This window comes from Diabrotica virgifera, chromosome 5 (assembly GCF_917563875.1).
Source record: "Diabrotica virgifera virgifera chromosome 5, PGI_DIABVI_V3a".
Taxonomy (NCBI): Eukaryota; Metazoa; Arthropoda; class Insecta; order Coleoptera; family Chrysomelidae; genus Diabrotica; species Diabrotica virgifera.
This window is the reverse complement of record NC_065447.1, coordinates 125,070,646-125,089,817: the sequence shown is the minus strand read 5'-3', so window position 1 is coordinate 125,089,817 and position 19,172 is coordinate 125,070,646. Positions and strand designations below refer to the sequence as shown.

At 32.5% G+C, this 19,172-nt stretch overlaps 3 long non-coding RNA genes across 3 annotated transcripts; 2 read left to right on the top strand and 1 right to left on the bottom strand.

The window, feature by feature from the left end:
- Positions 1-2,504: 2,504 nt before the first annotated feature.
- Positions 2,505-5,284, bottom strand: LOC126884384 (uncharacterized). Its single transcript, XR_007698004.1, has 2 exons — positions 5,015-5,284; positions 2,505-2,822 (listed from the first exon to the last, which is right to left on the bottom strand). It is a non-coding gene; the product is annotated as an uncharacterized LOC126884384 (long non-coding RNA).
- A 305-nt stretch (positions 5,285-5,589) lies between these two features.
- On the top strand, positions 5,590-9,149 carry LOC126884381 (uncharacterized). The gene is made up of 2 exons (XR_007698001.1): positions 5,590-6,179; positions 8,832-9,149. It is a non-coding gene; the product is annotated as an uncharacterized LOC126884381 (long non-coding RNA).
- Positions 9,150-13,061: 3,912 nt separating this feature from the next.
- On the top strand, positions 13,062-18,332 carry LOC126884383 (uncharacterized). The gene is made up of 2 exons (XR_007698003.1): positions 13,062-14,360; positions 18,015-18,332. It is a non-coding gene; the product is annotated as an uncharacterized LOC126884383 (long non-coding RNA).
- Positions 18,333-19,172: the final 840 nt, after the last annotated feature.

Below are 19,172 nucleotides of genomic sequence, written 5' to 3'. Positions count from 1 at the left end.
CAATCGACCAGAGCACGACCACACAACCCAAAACACAAGTACGCAAATATGGTTGTGTGAAGCGTGGCTCGAAGCCGTGCAATTTACGAGACTCGCTCGATCTGTAGATCCTTGTGTCCTCATCTCGCCAATTAATGATTCTTTTGAGAAAGGTAAATTTCCAGAGTACCTAAAGACAGCTATCATTATTCCTCTTCATAAGGGTGGTGAAAAATCTAATTCCTGCAAGTATATACCTATTGCATTACTACCGGTACTCCAAAATTATTGAGAGACTCATAAAAGCATGACTTATGTCCTTTCTTGTTGAAAACAACATTTTATTACAAAAGTTCGGCTTTTTAAATAATAAATGTACTGCTGATGCCATGTTTTCTATACTACATGAGGTTTATCAAGCACTGAGCAATAATCTTCACACTGCCACTGTTTTTTGTGACTATGCCAAAGCTTTTGATTGTGTAAATCATGAAATTTTGATAAAAATAACTAAATTTATATGGAATTCGAAGAATGTCTTAATTGGTTTCAATCTTACTTGGATAGTTGGAAACAACTGGTTAGAGCAAATAATACAGACTTTAGTCTCCAAAATATTGTATGTGGGGTCCTCTACAAACCACAAGGTTCAGTATCAGGTCCTCTACTTTTCCTTACGTTTATTAATGACATCCCTAGTTTAAAAATTAATGGAAAAAATTTTCTTTTTGCTGATGATACCAGTATTACTTGGAGCAACTCAAATATTGCTACTATACCTTCTGATCTACTCACGATAAAAACCTGGTCCGATTCTAATTTACCTTTTTTTAACATAAAACAGTAGCATTATCCTATACAGGAGCTCGTCAATCTTTACCTCTTAACACATTCACAGACACAACTGCATATGAAGCCACTTACTCCATAAGATGTGTCTACATCTAAAGTGTGTCTGTGAATGTGTTAATAACAGCCAGATCAGTATCGTTGATTCTGTAAAGTTTCTTGGTATTTTTTTTAGATAGCAATCTTAAGGGTTAAAAGGGTCTAAAGGGATAAACATTCACTGAAAGCGATATTATCTTTAATACCCGTGGTGCCTTCAACATTTAATGTCTTACTAAATTATTCTTTATAGGCAAAAAAATTTAAGGAATTTTGAATTAATTAGTTTTTAAATAAGTACATTTACCAGCAACAGTTGTAACGTAATTGTGTCAACTCGACAGTATTTAACTAGTTATTTGAATTTAATACCCTAGCTAGGGCATTATTTTTCAAAATAAATATTGAAAAATAACGCCCTAGGGCATTATAATATAACTTACTTTGAAATCATGTACAGTGGAACCTCGATTATCCGTCTCTCCATTAACCATCACCTCTGTTAACCGTCAGGGTACATACAGAAGTTGTATTGAGTTATACATTAGCAATCATTTAAATGCAAAAAAATAAAAAAAAGGTAATTTGATTTGTGATGAGGACACAAACGGCTATCCATTGCTGACAGATAAAGAACTCATTGAAATGGCAACAAAGGCGGACCAAACCTATTCGGAAGCTGACACAGTAGCTATATTGATGCTTGGACACAAGGAAGCTTGACTGTAGCTATATTGATGAACCTATTGTAACTGACAAAGATTTGCGTAAATAATCTAGAGAAGCTGCATCGCATATGCAATAATTCATCGAGTGGTATTCTCAACAAGAAGAAGCCAATAAAGTAGATTGCATGATCTTATGCCTTATGCCGATTAAGAAATTCAGCCGTCGCAAAATATGAAGCAGCAGTAAAACAAACACAAATTTCAGAATATTTTAAATTGATTCGATTGTATGAACACAAATCCCTCTTATATTGTCAAACAAACCATACAAATGAAATTTGAGAGTTGTACTATGAATTTTTATTTTTTTTTTAATGTTCTGTTAACCGTCTTTTCGATTATCCGTCATACCCTTGGTCCGGTGCCCTGACAGATAATCGAGGTTCTACTGTAATAATATTAATGTCCGACTCGTATATTATTTGACAAATAATGACATGATTTTGAAGTCAGTTTGATAAATAATGACATGATTTCGAAGTCAGTTAAGTATGATATAATGCCCTAGGCTCTAGGGCATTATTTTGAAAAATTACGCCCTAGGGTATTAAATTTAAATAACTAGTTAAATACTGTCAAGTTGACAAATAACAACCCAAGTAAAACTATGGTTACCACAATTACGTTACGACTATTGCTGGTAAATGTACTTATTTGAAAACTAATTAATTCAAAATTCCTTCAATTTTTTGCCTATAAAAAATAATTTAGTCGGACATTAAATGTTGAAGGCACCACGGGTATTAACGATAATATCGCTTTCAGTCAACTTATATCCCTCAGGCCAAAGGCCCTCGGTATATACACCATTGACCTCAAATGTTATTATCCTTATAATACCCTTGGTACCTTAACTATAATCTCACAATCAGCCCATAGAAGGTGTCAAACAAATAAAATATTTGGGAATCATACTTGATAATTTATTAACAATTAAACGATTACTTTATTGATTACAGTTAATTTATTTAATGGAAATTAAGGTAATAATAATAATAATGTTTATTCAAAAATAATCAAATATAAAATCTTCCTGAGACTAAAAACATATTTAAGTGTATAATTAATAAGAATTAACATAGGAAGCCACAAGGAAATAAATCTGCACGTAGCTATAGCCCAAAGTAACTCCTGTTATTTATCCAAATATTTACTAGTCAAACACATTTGTTTTGAAATTCCAGCAGTTTCTTCTTTTTATACCTTTTAAATATCTGGTGGTTGTTCCTAAAACAAACACATAAATAAAAATTCTACATTGTGTACCATAAAAAAATCATAAAAATGTGGAAAGTATCACAAGAATAAAGAAAAGTCCCAGATATAAAATTCACTATTAAAATAAAAATAGTAAATAATTATTTATATCTGACACTTTTCTTATTGGAACTTCTTTCTGGTAACATCCTTAATCTCTGACTTTTACAATTTATAAGACAAGAGATGATGAATAAAGAAAGGGAAAAGGACTCTGCAGTATACAGTTACATTCTGCTTTCATTAATCTAGAAAAAAGATCAGAAAGATAATTCAAAGTCCGAAATTGTAAAAGTCAAAAAGAGATTAAGGATGTACCAGAAAGGGGTTCCAATAAGAAAAGTTTCAGATTTAAATAATTATTTACTATTTTAATAGTGAATTTTGTATCTGGGACTTTTCTCTTTTCTTTAAGAGATATCGCTGAAGCATCCTAATAGTAGATAACTATTTTTGAAATTCCACTTAAATAGACAATTTGATTTCGTTTTGATTCAGAGGTGTGCAGGCAGCTCCACTGGGGACGCCGTAAGGCAGAAACAACTGTCTGGAGATTGTGTATCGCCTCTGGATCGAAAGGAAACATAAACTGTCTCTTCACTATCACAAGAGTATTTTAATATTTTTATTGAATAAAAGTAGTCAAAAAAAAAGGACTAGTTGGTGGAGCGAAGAGATAAAAATAGCTGTGAAAGAAAAGAAAGTACCATGGAGAGCTTATCTAGAAAATAACAGTTAATAAGCAAGGAAGCTTGTGAAAGAAAAAGTTAAAAAAGCTAAATTGGAACAGTGGGAGAGATTTGGAGAAAAGATGGAGCAAGACAGTAGTAGGACAAACCAAAAATTGTTCTATTAAGGTCTGAAAAAATGAGAGGTAAATCAGGTAGTACTGTCGTGCAAATAAAAAAAAATAAAATGGAGAAACACTTACCCAACCACAAGATATAGTTAATAGATGGAGTAAATATTCCAAAGAGTTGAGTAATGAAATAACAATGGAAGAATTAACGGAAGCCATTGCAAAAATGAAAAATGGTAGTGGCAGGAATAGATAATATCAAAACACGATTGTTGAAATATATGGGGGAATCTGCATTACACTACTTACACAAATTACTGATAACAATTTGGAAACAGAAACGCATCCCAGAAGATTGGGCAACAGCAGTAATGGCTCTTCTGGTAAAGAAGGGAGGTAAAAAAGTAATGTTCAAATTATCGAGGTATTTTCATGCTAAGTGTACTGGCTAAGATTTATGAATGAACACTGGAGATGAGACTGAGAAAGAAAGTGGAACATCAACTAGACGATGCACAAAAAGGTTTCTGACCGGGCACAGTGTCCAAGATCATATCTTTACTATAAGACAATGGAAAAAGCCTTTGACAAGGTACCCGGACATCACATTTGGAAAGGGCTTGAACTGTTCGATGTTGGAGGAGAACTAATTGATGCAAGTAAAATTTATGTACTGGAACATTGTGCGAGCATTAAACTGTGAATCAAACAAATTTGCTAATACACAAGGAGTAAGGCAAGGTGGAGTTTTAAGCTCACTGCTATTCATTATATTATATATATATATATATATATATATATATGAATGAACCAATAAAAAAAATGCAGTAGAGTCCCGAAAATTAGATTTAGGTTACCATTGATTAAAAAGTATAACTCTGAGTAAATGTGTATCTGCAGATGACATTGCATTGATACCAAGTTCAGAGAAATCTTTACAAAGCAACCTAAATTTATAGACGAGAGAACTTGCAGACAAAGGAATGAAAATAAAATTAGCAAAGACTAAAACTTTACTTATTTCCAAGACACTGAGAGAAATCCATATAAACCTAGACGGAAATTTAGTAGAACATATGAATGATTTTGAATATTTATAAACTATAATAGACAAAAAATGCAAAAAAAATGAACAACACAATTGCTAAAACATCACGATTATATCACTCCCTCACTACAGGTTTCATTAGCAAAAGAGAAATTAGTGAGAAGACAAAAGGGACAGTATATTATATACCTCCCTTCTCTGCTTCATGGAAGTGAAACATGGCTGGCTTTCCTAATAATTAAGCTTGAATTATCACATCTTTATTATTATTGTAGACATTTAAAATCCTTATTAATTGAATTACATTAAACTTACCACTTATAAAATGTTTACTTTTCATATTTTAATTTTAGTTCCCTTATATCTGTTCTTCTTGTGGCTTTTATCCATTGTCCCCGGCTTTGTTTGGATAATTCATTTAAATGTATTGCATGGGGAGCCTTGGGAACAGTACAAAATAAGACTTTTCCCTGTCTGCCCTACTCCCACAATTTACAACAATACAAGTTACATGTATAAGCTTCCCAAGAAAGAAAAACTGATAACTGCTATGGACTAATTCAGTTCTGTAGGCGATAAACTACTTTATATTTGATTTGCTGCACACAATTTCGCTGCACAATCGACAATAAAAACAAACAGGATATTCTTTACAAATGTAAATATTAGGATTAGGTTATGTTATGTTATGTGCCCCCAGTTAGGCCATATTCGGAAGTTCCTTGTCCCTTTGCTTGATTGGCACACCGATAATTTTCGTTTAATACTGTCCGCTGTCATGAGCCGCTGTCACATCCGCTGTCATTTTACACTCAAATGTCCATAGAATTTCGTACACTTACACTCAAAAGTGTAACACTAAAAAACAAAGGAACAGACCTATTATATCAAACAAAGGAACAATTGAACAAACAAAAAAGAAACATAATAGGTCTGTTCCTTTGTTTTTTAGTGTTACACTTTTGAGTGTAAGTGTACGAAATTCTATGGACATTTGAGTGTAAAATGACAGCGGATGTGACAGCGGCTCATGACAGCGGACAGTATTAAACGAAAATTATCGGTGTGCCAATCAAGCAAAGGGACAAGGAACTTCCGAATATGGCCTAACTGGGGGCACATAACATAACATAACCTAATCCTAATATTTACATTTGTAAAGAATATCCTGTTTGTTTTTATTGTCGATTGTGCAGCAAATCAAATATAAAGTAGTTTATCGCCTACAGAACTGAATTAGTCCATAGCAGTTATCAGTTTTTCTTTCTTGGGAAGCTTATACATGTAACTTGTATTGTTGTAAATTGTGGGAGTAGGGCAGACAGGGAAAAGTCTTATTTTGTACTGTTCCCAAGGCTCCCCATGCAATACATTTAAATGAATTATCCAAACAAAGCTGGGGACAATGGATAAAAGCCACAAGAAGAACAGATATAAGGGAACTAAAATTAAAATATGAAAAGTAAACATTTTATAAGTGGTAAGTTTAATGTAATTCGATTAATAAGGATTTTAAATGTCTACAATAATAATAAAGATGTGATAATTCAAGCTTAATTATTAGGAAAGCCAGCCATGTTTCACTTCCATGAAGCAGAGAAGGGAGGTATATAATATACTGTCCCTTTTGTCTTCTCACTAATTTCTCTTTTGCTAATGAAACCTGTAGTGAGGGAGTGATATAATCGTGATGTTTTAGCAATTCTGTTGTTCATTTTTTTTTGCATTTTTTGTCTATTATAGTTTATAAATATTCAAAATCATTCATATGTTCTACTAAATTTCCGTCTAGGTTTATATGGATTTCTCTCAGTGTCTTGGAAATAAGTAAAGTTTTAGTCTTTGCTAATTTTATTTTCATTCCTTTGTCTGCAAGTTCTCTCGTCTATAAATTTAGGTTGCTTTGTAAAGATTTCTCTGAACTTGGTATCAATGCAATGTCATCTGCAGATACACATTTACTCAGAGTTATACTTTTTAATCAATGGTAACCTAAATCTAATTTTCGGGACTCTACTGCATTTTTTTTATTGGTTCATTCATATATATAATATAATGAATAGCAGTGAGCTTAAAACTCCACCTTGCCTTACTCCTTGTGTATTAGCAAATTTGTTTGATTCACAGTTTAATGCTCGCACAATGTTCCAGTACATAAATTTTACTTGCATCAATTAGTTCTCCTCCAACATCGAACAGTTCAAGCCCTTTCCAAATGTGATGTCCGGGTACCTTGTCAAAGGCTTTTTCCATTGTCTTATAGTAAAGATATGATCTTGGACACTGTGCCCGGTCAGAAACCTTTTTGTGCATCGTCTAGTTGATGTTCCACTTTCTTTCTCAGTCTCATCTCCAGTGTTCATTCATAAATCTTAGCCAGTACACTTAGCATGAAAATACCTCGATAATTTGAACATTACTTTTTTACCTCCCTTCTTTACCAGAAGAACCATTACTGCTGTTGCCCAATCTTCTGGGATGCGTTTCTGTTTCCAAATTGTTATCAGTAATTTGTGTAAGTAGTGTAATGCAGATTCCCCCATATATTTCAACAATCGTGTTTTGATATTATCTATTCCTGCCACTTTACCATTTTTCATTTTTGCAATGGCTTCCGTTAATTCTTCCATTGTTATTTCATTACTCAACTCTTTGGAATATTTACTCCATCTATTAACTATATCTTGTGGTTGGGTAAGTGTTTCTCCATTTTATTTTTTTTTATTTGCACGACAGTACTACCTGATTTACCTCTCATTTTTTCAGACCTTAATAGAACAATTTTTGGTTTGTCCTACTACTGTCTTGCTCCATCTTTTCTCCAAATCTCTCCCACTGTTCCAATTTAGCTTTTTTAACTTTTTCTTTCACAAGCTTCCTTGCTTATTAACTGTTATTTTCTAGATAAGCTCTCCATGGTACTTTCTTTTCTTTCACAGCTATTTTTATCTCTTCGCTCCACCAAAAAACCAGACAAAAAATTGTGGCTATTCATCTCAAAAGTTCCGGATAGTGTAAATGCGGACCACATCAAGAGTTTCATAATAACTAAGACAAACTGCGAGGATATACAAGTAAAATTGTTACCAACCCAGAAAAGAAGGGATAATCAATGTTTCATGATAGGTGTACTACCTGACTTAAGGGAAGAAATTTACAATCCTGCTTTTTGGCCGAAAAAAATTGGCATTGAACGATTTAACTTTAGGTTAGGAAGAAGATTTTTAGATCGTGAGCATCACAATAGAGGTCTGCCAACTGGAGAAGATAGACCAGACTCTTTTTTAATCAAGTAAATCCAAGAGAAAATAATATTGTAAATGTTATTTTATAGTTAGTATTTTAATGTATCTTGTACTGTGTTTGTACTATACCACGTTGTGTTTTATAAATGTAAACTCATTTTTAAAAACAATAAATTTTCTGTCTGTCTGTCTGTCTGTCAACTAGTCCTTTTTTTTTGACTACTTTTATTCAATAAAAATATTAAAATACTCTTGTGATAGTGAAGAGACAGTTTATGTTTCCTTTCGATCCAGAGGCGATACACAATCTCCAGACAGTTGTTTCTGCCTTACGGCGTCCCCAGTGGAGCTGCCTGCACACCTCTGAATCAAAACGAAATCAAATTGTCTATTTAAGTGGAATTTCAAAAATAGTTATCTACTATTAGGATGCTTCAGCGATATCTCTTAAAGAAAAGAGAAAAGTCCCAGATACAAAATTCACTATTAAAATAGTAAATAATTATTTAAATCTGAAACTTTTCTTATTGGAACCCCTTTCTGGTACATCCTTAATCTCTTTTTGACTTTTACAATTTCGGACTTTGAATTATCTTTCTGATCTTTTTTCTAGATTAATGAAAGCAGAATGTAACTGTATACTGCAGAGTCCTTTTCCCTTTATTCATCATCTCTTGTCTTATAAATTGTAAAAGTCAGAGATTAAGGATGTTACCAGAAAGAAGTTCCAATAAGAAAAGTGTCAGATATAAATAATTATTTACTATTTTTATTTTAATAGTGAATTTTATATCTGGGACTTTTCTTTATTCTTGTGATACTTTCCACATTTTTATGATTTTTTTATGGTACACAATGTAGAATTTTTATTTATGTCTTTGTTTTAGGAACAACCACCAGATATTTAAAAGGTATAAAAAGAAGAAACTGCTGGAATTTCAAAACAAATGTGTTTGACTAGTAAAGATTTGGATAAATAACAGGAGTTACTTTGGGCTATAGCTAAGTGCAGATTTATTTCCTTGTGGCTTCCTATGTTAATTCTTATTAATTATACACTTAAATATGTTTTTAGTCTCAGGAAGATTTTATATTTGATTATTTTTGAATAAACATTATTATTATTATTACCTTAATTTCCATTAAATAAATTAACTGTAATCAATAAAGTAATCGTTTAATTGTTAATAAATTATCAAGTATGATTCCCAAATATTTTATTTGTTTGACACCTTCTATGGGCTGATTGTGAGATTATAGTTAAGGTACCAAGGGTATTATAAGGATAATAACACTTGAGGTCAATGGTGTATATACCGAGGGCCTTTGGCCTGAGGGATATAAGTTGACTGAAAGCGATATTATCGTTAATACCCGTGGTGCCTTCAACATTTAATGTCCGACTAAATTATTTTTTATAGGCAAAAAATTGAAGGAATTTTGAATTAATTAGTTTTCAAATAAGTACATTTACCAGCAATAGTCGTAACGTAATTGTGGTAACCATAGTTTTACTTGGGTTGTTATTTGTCAACTTGACAGTATTTAACTAGTTATTTAAATTTAATACCCTAGGGCGTAATTTTTCAAAATAATGCCCTAGAGCCTAGGGCATTATATCATACTTAACTGACTTCGAAATCATGTCATTATTTATCAAACTGACTTCAAAATCATGTCATTATTTATCAAATAATATACCAGTCGGACATTAATATTATTACAGTAGAACCTCGATTATCTGTCAGGGCACCGGACCAAGGGTATGACGGATAATCGAAAAGACGGTTAACAGAACATTAAAAAAAATAAAAATTCATAGTACAGCTCTCAAATTTCATTTGTATGGTTTGTTTGACAATATAAGAGGGATTTGTGTTCATACAATCGAATCAATTTAAAATATTCTGAAATTTGTGTTTGTTTTACTGCTGCTTCATATTTTGCGACGGCTGAATTTCTTAATCGGCATAAGGCATAAGATCATGCAATCTACTTTATTGGCTTCTTCTTGTTGAGAATACCACTCGATGAATTATTGCATATGCGATGCAGCTTCTCTAGATTATTTACGCAAATCTTTGTCAGTTACAATAGGTTCATCAATATAGCTACAGTCAAGCTTCCTTGTGTCCAAGCATCAATATAGCTACTGTGTCAGCTTCCGAATAGGTTTGGTCCGCCTTTGTTGCCATTTCAATGAGTTCTTTATCTGTCAGCAATGGATAGCCGTTTGTGTCCTCATCACAAATCAAATTACCTTTTTTTTTTATTTTTTTGCATTTAAATGATTGCTAATGTATAACTCAATACAACTTCTGTATGTACCCTGACGGTTAACAGAGGTGATGGTTAATGGAGAGACGGATAATCGAGGTTCCACTGTACATGATTTCGAAGTAAGTTATATTATAATGCCCTAGGGCGTTATTTTTCAATATTTATTTTGAAAAATAATGCCCTGGCTAGGGTATTAAATTCAAATAACTAGTTAAATACTGTCGAGTTGACACAATTACGTTACAACTGTTGCTGGTAAATGTACTTATTTAAAAACTAATTAATTCAAAATTCCTTAAATTTTTTTGCCTATAAAGAATAATTTAGTCAGACATTAAATGTTGAAGGCACCACGGGTATTAAAGATAATATCGCTTTCAGTGAATGTTTATCCCTTTAGACCCTTTTAACCCTTAAGATTGCTATCTAAAAAAAATACCAAGAAACTTTACAGAATCAACGATACTGATCTGGCTGTTATTAACACATTCACAGACACACTTTAGATGTAGACACATCTTATGGAGTAAGTGGCTTCATATGCAGTTGTGTCTGTGAATGTGTTAAGAGGTAAAGATTGACGAGCTCCTGTATAGGATAATGCTACTGTTTTATGTTAAAAAAAGGTAAATTAGAATCGGACCAGGTTTTTATCGTGAGTAGATCAGAAGGTATAGTAGCAATATTTGAGTTGCTCCAAGTAATACTGGTATCATCAGCAAAAAGAAAATTTTTTCCATTAATTTTTAAACTAGGGATGTCATTAATAAACGTAAGGAAAAGTAGAGGACCTGATACTGAACCTTGTGGTTTGTAGAGGACCCCACATACAATATTTTGGAGACTAGAGTCTGTATTATTTGCTCTAACCAGTTGTTTCCAACTATCCAAGTAAGATTGAAACCAATTCAAAGAAATTCTTCGAATTCCATAGAAATTTAGTTATTTTTATCAAAATTTCATGATTTACACAATCAAAAGCTTTGGCATAGTCACAAACAACAGTGGCAGTGTGAAGATTATTGCTCAGTGCTTGATAAACCTCATGTAGTACAGAAAACATGGCATCAGCAGTACATTTATTATTTAAAAAGCCGAACTTTTGTAATAAAATGTTGTTTTTAACAAGAAAGGACATAAGTCATGCTTTTATGAGTCTCTCAATAATTTTGGAGTACCGGTAGTAAGGCAATAGGTATATACTTGCAGGAATTAGATTTTTCGCCACCCTTATGAAGAGGAATAATGATAGCTGTCTTTAGGTACTCTGGAAATTTACCTTTCTCAAAAGAATCATTAATTGGCGAGATGAGGACACAAGGATCTACAGATCGAGCGAGTCTCAAAAATTGCACGGCTTCGAGCCACGCTTCACACAACCATATTTGCGTACTTGTGTTTTGGGTTGTGTGGTCGTGCTCTGGTCGATTGGAGTTATAATTTACCAAATTTAAATATAATCGTTTCTACTGATTCATAATATGTATACTATAATATAATATATTGAAGTTTTTAAATATTGCTAATATTATTAAAGTTTTTAACATTGTATTTTAATATACTTTGTTTTATTAATAATAATATTACCTAAGTATTGCACCTTGTTCAAAAAAAGTTCAAGATAAATACCGCGGTTTTTTCATATGAAAATGCAAAGAAAAAATATACAATTTGCAGAGTATGTAAATGCTTGTTTTTTGATAAAACAATACAAATTGTATGTAGGTAGGTAGAGTAGCAAAGCATTGAGTAGTTATAGCAAAAGTAGCTACGCCATCTGAGACACAATAAGGATGAAATTAGTTTTATATTTTCTTTTCTCATGGAGCATGCATGATGGAGAGTTTTTTAAAATACGTAACAAAGCATGTTGTTTTGTTATCTATGTTGCAAATATGTTGTTTTTTTTTTCAAATTACAAAATATGTTGTTTTCAATACAAGTACCTAATTGTTGTTATTATTTACTGAGCATTTAGAATTTTGACTAACGCTCGATTTCATAATAAAGTTAAAGTGTGTGTTACCTTAAAAAAAGCAATTGTTACAGTTAAAGAAAACTTTAAATTTAAAGTCCACTTTAACTTTATTAATATAAAATCGAGCGTAAGAAATTTTATAAACTTTGGAAAATAGCATTTCAAAAAAAGTACTGTAAGTATGCTGTATTTTTAATTTTTTCTCAAAAAATAAAACAAAACTCATTTTAAAACATATATTAAATTATAAACACAACACTATAAATAAATAATTTTTCTCAACGGTTAAAAACCACACTTAAAAGTTTTACGAAATTCACACCCCAGAATCAAGTTACTGAAATTTTCAAACACCTCACCTGACACAGTGTCTCAAGTACAATTGCACGAAGCTGTTGATGTTATATTTTTACTCACATTAACAAAGTATTCATTTAGATTTCCAGGGTCTGAAAGGAAAAATGTTTAAGCTGGGTGAATTTTATTCCGAAGATCGTTTATTATGGACTAAGTTTCTTTTGCAACACTTTTAGAGCTTCTCAGACAATTTTGATAGTACGATTTTTTAGCTGATTTTATAAGTTTTAAATAGGTTTTCCTATACTTGCTGATATATTCAGTGACAGAGCCATTGGAAAGTAAATTTCTTGATGTAGAGTAGTGAACGCATATTCATGGCTGATATGCGGATACCGGATACCTTTAGTAGTCCAGGGCCCAGGATTTGCGATGTTTTGGCTTAATTGTAATTAAAGGAAATGCTTTGTTGAACTTAAGGACATAAAAGCATATTAAAAAAATCACTGAAAAGTGAGAATTTTAAAATTACAGGAAAGTGCCACTCGGAGGTTAAGCAAAATTAAATTAAAACTTGTAGCTACTTTAGTTTTTTCAATTTATAAATCTAGTTTAAATTAAACTAAAAAGAAATATATCTTTTTTGTAAACAAACACATTTAACGGCTAAACAGCTGGCTCCGGTTGGATGATACTGCGCAGGACGAGTGTAATATCCACCACCGTCTCGGAGGTAGGTGTAGAAAAGTGTTACACTTTTTTTCCTACAGCATTTCAAAGAAACGAGTTGTACGCGTTCTACGACAGAAGTTGAGTGTATCGTGAAAAAAAGTGTAAACACTAGAAAAACAAAGAAACAAGAAAGTGTAACACTTTTACACTTTTCAAGAACTAGTGTTACACTTAAAACAAAGGAACAGACCTAATGAGTGTAAAATGACAGCGGATGTGACAGCGGCTCATGACAGCGGACAGTATTAAACGAAAATTATCGGTGTGCCAATCAAGCAAAGGGACAAGGAACTTCCGAATATGGCCTAAGTTGTTCGGTGCTTAGACAAGGAAAGAGAGAGGACGAGTAATCCTATGACCAAAAGTGAAGCCAAACTGACACCAGGGATTTTGATCATCGACGTATCTTTGGGGTATTGTTATGCATTGAGTATTTAAAATAAAAACATGAAATGTATTTAAAATGAAGAATTTGTGTACGGTAAATGTTTTATTAAGTTGCTCATATTACCTACATATGTTTCAATACATACATATGTTTTTATTACGAATTTTAGATGATGATTTACTTTATTTTTTATGAAATTTTAACCTTCAACGAACACCCACCACTGGCAACCCATTGTTATTTTTGACGTGACCGCCATGTTTCTGGTGACAAACAAACCAAAAACTGGCTTCACTTTTGGAACGTGTATGTTAAATGGGTGTTACCCGTCCTCTCTTTTTTCCTTGTCTAAGGTTCGGTGGCCTAACTGGGGGCACATAACATAACATAACCTAATTAATCCTAATATGTACATTTGTAAAGAATATCCTGTTTGTTTTTATTGTCGATTGTGCAGCAAATCAAATATAAAGTAGTTTATCGCCTACAGAACTGAATTAGTCCATAGCAGTTATCAGTTTTTCTTTCTTGGGAAGCTTATACATGTAACTTGTATTGTTGTAAATTGTGGGAGTAGGGCAGACAGGGAAAAGTCTTATTTTGTACTGTTCCCAAGGCTCCCCATGCAATACATTTAAATGAATTATCCAAACAAAGCTGGGGACAATGGATAAAAGCCACAAGAAGAACAGATATAAGGGAACTAAAATTAAAATATGAAAAGTAAACATTTTGTAAGTGGTAAGTTTAATGTAATTCAATTAATAAGGATTTTAAATGTCTACAATAATAATAAAGATGTGATAATTCAAGCTTAATTATTAGGAAAGCCAGCCATGTTTCACTTCCATGAAGCAGAGAAGGGAGGTATATAATATACTGTCCCTTTTGTCTTCTCACTAATTTCTCTTTTGCTAATGAAACCTGTAGTGAGGGAGTGATATAATCGTGATGTTTTAGCAATTGTGTTGTTCATTTTTTTTGCATTTTTTGTCTATTATAGTTTATAAATATTCAAAATCATTCATATGTTCTACTAAATTTCCGTCTAGGTTTATATGGATTTCTCTCAGTGTCTTGGAAATAAGTAAAGTTTTAGTCTCTGCTAATTTTATTTTCATTCCTTTGTCTGCAAGTTCTCTCGTCTATAAATTTAGGTTGCTTTGTAAAGATTTCTCTGAACTTGGTATCAATGCAATGTCATCTGCAGATACACATTTACTCAGAGTTATACTTTTTAATCAATGGTAACCTAAATCTAATTTTCGGGACTCTACTGCATTTTTTTTATTGGTTCATTCATATATATAATATAATGAATAGCAGTGAGCTTAAAACTCCACCTTGCCTTACTCCTTGTGTATTAGCAAATTTGTTTGATTCACAGTTTAATGCTCGCACAATGTTCCAGTACATAAATTTTACTTGCATCAATTAGTTCTCCTCCAACATCGAACAGTTCAAGCCCTTTCCAAATGTGATGTCCGGGTACCTTGTCAAAGGCTTTTTCCATTGTCTTATAGTAAAGATATGATCTTGGACACTGTGCCCGGTCAGAAACCTTTTTGTGCATCGTCTAGTTGATGTTCCACTTTCTTTCTCAGTCTCATCTCCAGTGTTCATTCATAAATCTTAGCCAGTACACTTAGCATGAAAATACCTCGATAATTTGAACATTACTTTTTTACCTCCCTTCTTTACCAGAAGAGCCATTACTGCTGTTGCCCAATCTTCTGGGATGCGTTTCTGTTTCCAAATTGTTATCAGTAATTTGTGTAAGTAGTGTAATGCAGATTCCCCCATATATTTCAACAATCGTGTTTTGATATTATCTATTCCTGCCACTACCATTTTTCATTTTTGCAATGGCTTCCGTTAATTCTTCCATTGTTATTTCATTACTCAACTCTTTGGAATATTTACTCCATCTATTAACTATATCTTGTGGTTGGGTAAGTGTTTCTCCATTTTATTTTTTTTTTATTTGCACGACAGTACTACCTGATTTACCTCTCATTTTTTCAGACCTTAATAGAACAATTTTTGGTTTGTCCTACTACTGTCTTGCTCCATCTTTTCTCCAAATCTCTCCCACTGTTCCAATTTAGCTTTTTTAACTTTTTCTTTCACAAGCTTCCTTGCTTATTAACTGTTATTTTCTAGATAACTCGTTGTCCTAGGTGAGCGACGAAAAACGACGCGACGCGATGCGATGCGTTGCGATGCGATGCGATCAGTAATTCACGCGACGTGTGGCTTATGTAGCGTCGCATCGCGTCGCTTTCCATCACTCAAACCAGGACAAACGTGACGATGTCAATTATTCATTCCTATTATTAAGTGTGGGGAAGTATGCGGCAGTGTTACTAGAAAATTCATATTTTAAATACTTAGCTAAAAAATTCCATAAACGAAAAAGAAAAACAACAAATGTCGTATATTTAGAACGAGTAAATTTGGAGAGTTTAATCATTTATATCCGAAATTAATGAAATAATCTACGTTGGTTTAAAGAGTATTGTGGCTTATTCACTTTCGATTATATCATTGCAGCTGTTAAACTCAGTATTAATAACTGAGCTATCAATAACTATCAATATAAGTAATTTTCAAAAACCAAATTCTATTGAGGAGAGGCTGTTACTGACTTTAAGGTATGTTAATGAAAAACCACTGGTACTATATAGTTATTATTACTTTTTATTTATTTAATAAACTATTGCGTAGCATAATTTGAATTGAAAAAAGCAATGGGGCGTCACACTGTGTCGTGTCTCGTCGCGATCAAATCAAGTTCGCACTTCGTCGCGTCTTGTCGTAGACTGATTAACCCGAAAACGTAGGCCATACACAAATACAACCATTACTTGATATTTTAGCGTCGCGTCGCGTCGTGTCGCGTTGTCGCGTTTGTCGTTCACCTAGGACAACGGGTAAGCTCTCCATGGTACTTTCTTTTCTTTCACAGCTATTTTTATCTCTTCACTCCACCAACTAGTCCTTTTTTTTTGACTACAGTGGAACCTCGATAACTCGGATTAATCGGGACCGCGGCCGATCCGGGTTATCGAAAATCCGGGTTAGCCGGAGAGCATTGTAAAAATTAATAAAATACGGTATACTTATAGATAAAGTCCGTTATAATTAAAATAACATGAAATATATATGCACAGTGCACATCTAACTTACCTATTATAGTTGTATATTGTATAGAGTATAGTATAGACAGTATAGATAGAGTATTGTTCATTTCTAGGTAAAAAAAACTCAGTCAGTTTCGGTTGTATCAATTTCGTCTGCCATTGAAAGATGTTATGTTATTTAAGAACAGTGGCTCTTTCATTGTTTAAAGTTTAAAAGACCATTGTTCTAAAAATAATTTTTTAAAAGACAGTTGAAAATAAATAAAGGAATAAAAGGTGCCTATTGTTTGCGATAGCCCGATAATGGATAATGATCTGCCGCCGTGTGCCATGAGTCATTTTTACTGTATAGTTCAGATTACATACACAAATACCCATTATCTCTCAAATATTATATTATGGTCCAAGCCAAGTTTTATCAATGAAACTCGATATTTTTAAGACATTCCAGAAGCGGCTACAGATAAAATGTTTTAACATAATACCTACATTTTTATTGTTGAAATGTTTGTCTGATGAAAATCGGTCCGGGTTAGCCGGACTTCCGGGTTATCGGGGGCCGACTTATCGAGGTTCCACTGTACTTTTATTCAATAAAAATATTAAAATACTCTTGTGATAGTGAAGAGACAGTTTATGTTTCCTTTCGATCCAGAGGCGATACACAATCTCCAGACAGTTGTTTCTGCCTTACGGCGTCCCCAGTGGAGCTGCCTGCACATCTCTGAATCAAAACGAAATCAAATTGTCTATTTAAGTGGAATTTCAAAAATAGTTATCTACTATTAGGATGCTTCAGCGATATCTCTTAAAGAAAAGAGAAAAGTCCCAGATACAAAATTCACTATTAAAATAGTAAATAATTATTTAAATCTGAAACTTTTCTTATTGGAACCCCTTTCTGGTACATCCTTAATCTCTTTTTGACTTTTACAATTTCGGACTTTGAATTATCTTTCTGATCTTTTTTCTAGATTAATGAAAGCAGAATGTAACTGTATACTGCAGAGTCCTTTTCCCTTTCTTTATTCATCATCTCTTGTCTTATAAATTGTAAAAGTCAGAGATTAAGGATGTTACCAGAAAGAAGTTCCAATAAGAAAAGTGTCAGATATAAATAATTATTTACTATTTTTATTTTAATAGTGAATTTTATATCTGGGACTTTTCTTTATTCTTGTGATACTTTTCACATTTTTATGATTTTTTTATGGTACACAATGTAGAATTTTTATTTATGTGTTTGTTTTAGGAACAACCACCAGATATTTAAAAGGTATAAAAAGAAGAAACTGCTGGAATTTCAAAACAAATGTGTTTGACTAGTAAATATTTGGATAAATAACAGGAGTTACTTTGGGCTATAGCTACGTGCAGATTTATTTCCTTGTGGCTTCCTATGTTAATTCTTATTAATTATACACTTAAATATGTTTTTAGTCTCAGGAAGATTTTATATTTGATTATTTTTGAATAAACATTATTATTATTATTACCTTAATTTCCATTAAATAAATTAACTGTAATCAATAAAGTAATCGTTTAATTGTTAATAAATTATCAAGTATGATTCCCAAATATTTTATTTGTTTGACACCTTCTATGGGCTGATTGTGAGATTATAGTTAAGGTACCAAGGGTATTATAAGGATAATAACATTTGAGGTCAATGGTGTATATACCGAGGGCCTTTGGCCTGAGGGATATAAGTTGACTGAAAGCGATATTATCGTTAATACCCGTGGTGCCTTCAACATTTAATGTCCGACTAAATTATTTTTTATAGGCAAAAAATTGAAGGAATTTTGAATTAATTAGTTTTCAAATAAGTACATTTACCAGCAATAGTCGTAACGTAATTGTGGTAACCATAGTTTTACTTGGGTTGTTATTTGTCAACTTGACAGTATTTAACTAGTTATTTAAATTTAATACCCTAGGGCGTAATTTTTCAAAATAATGCCCTAGAGCCTAGGGCATTATATCATACTTAACTGACTTCGAAATCATGTCATTATTTATCAAACTGACTTCAAAATCATGTCATTATTTGTCAAATAATATACGAGTCGGACATTAATATTATTACAGTAGAACCTCGATTATCTGTCAGGGCACCGGACCAAGGGTATGACGGATAATCGAAAAGACGGTTAACAGAACATTAAAAAAAAATAAAAATTCATAGTACAACTCTCAAATTTCATTTGTATGGTTTGTTTGACAATATAAGAGGGATTTGTGTTCATACAATCGAATCAATTTAAAATATTCTGAAATTTGTGTTTGTTTTACTGCTGCTTCATATTTTGCGACGGCTGAATTTCTTAATCGGCATAAGGCATAAGATCATGCAATCTACTTTATTGGCTTCTTCTTGTTGAGAATACCACTCGATGAATTATTGCAT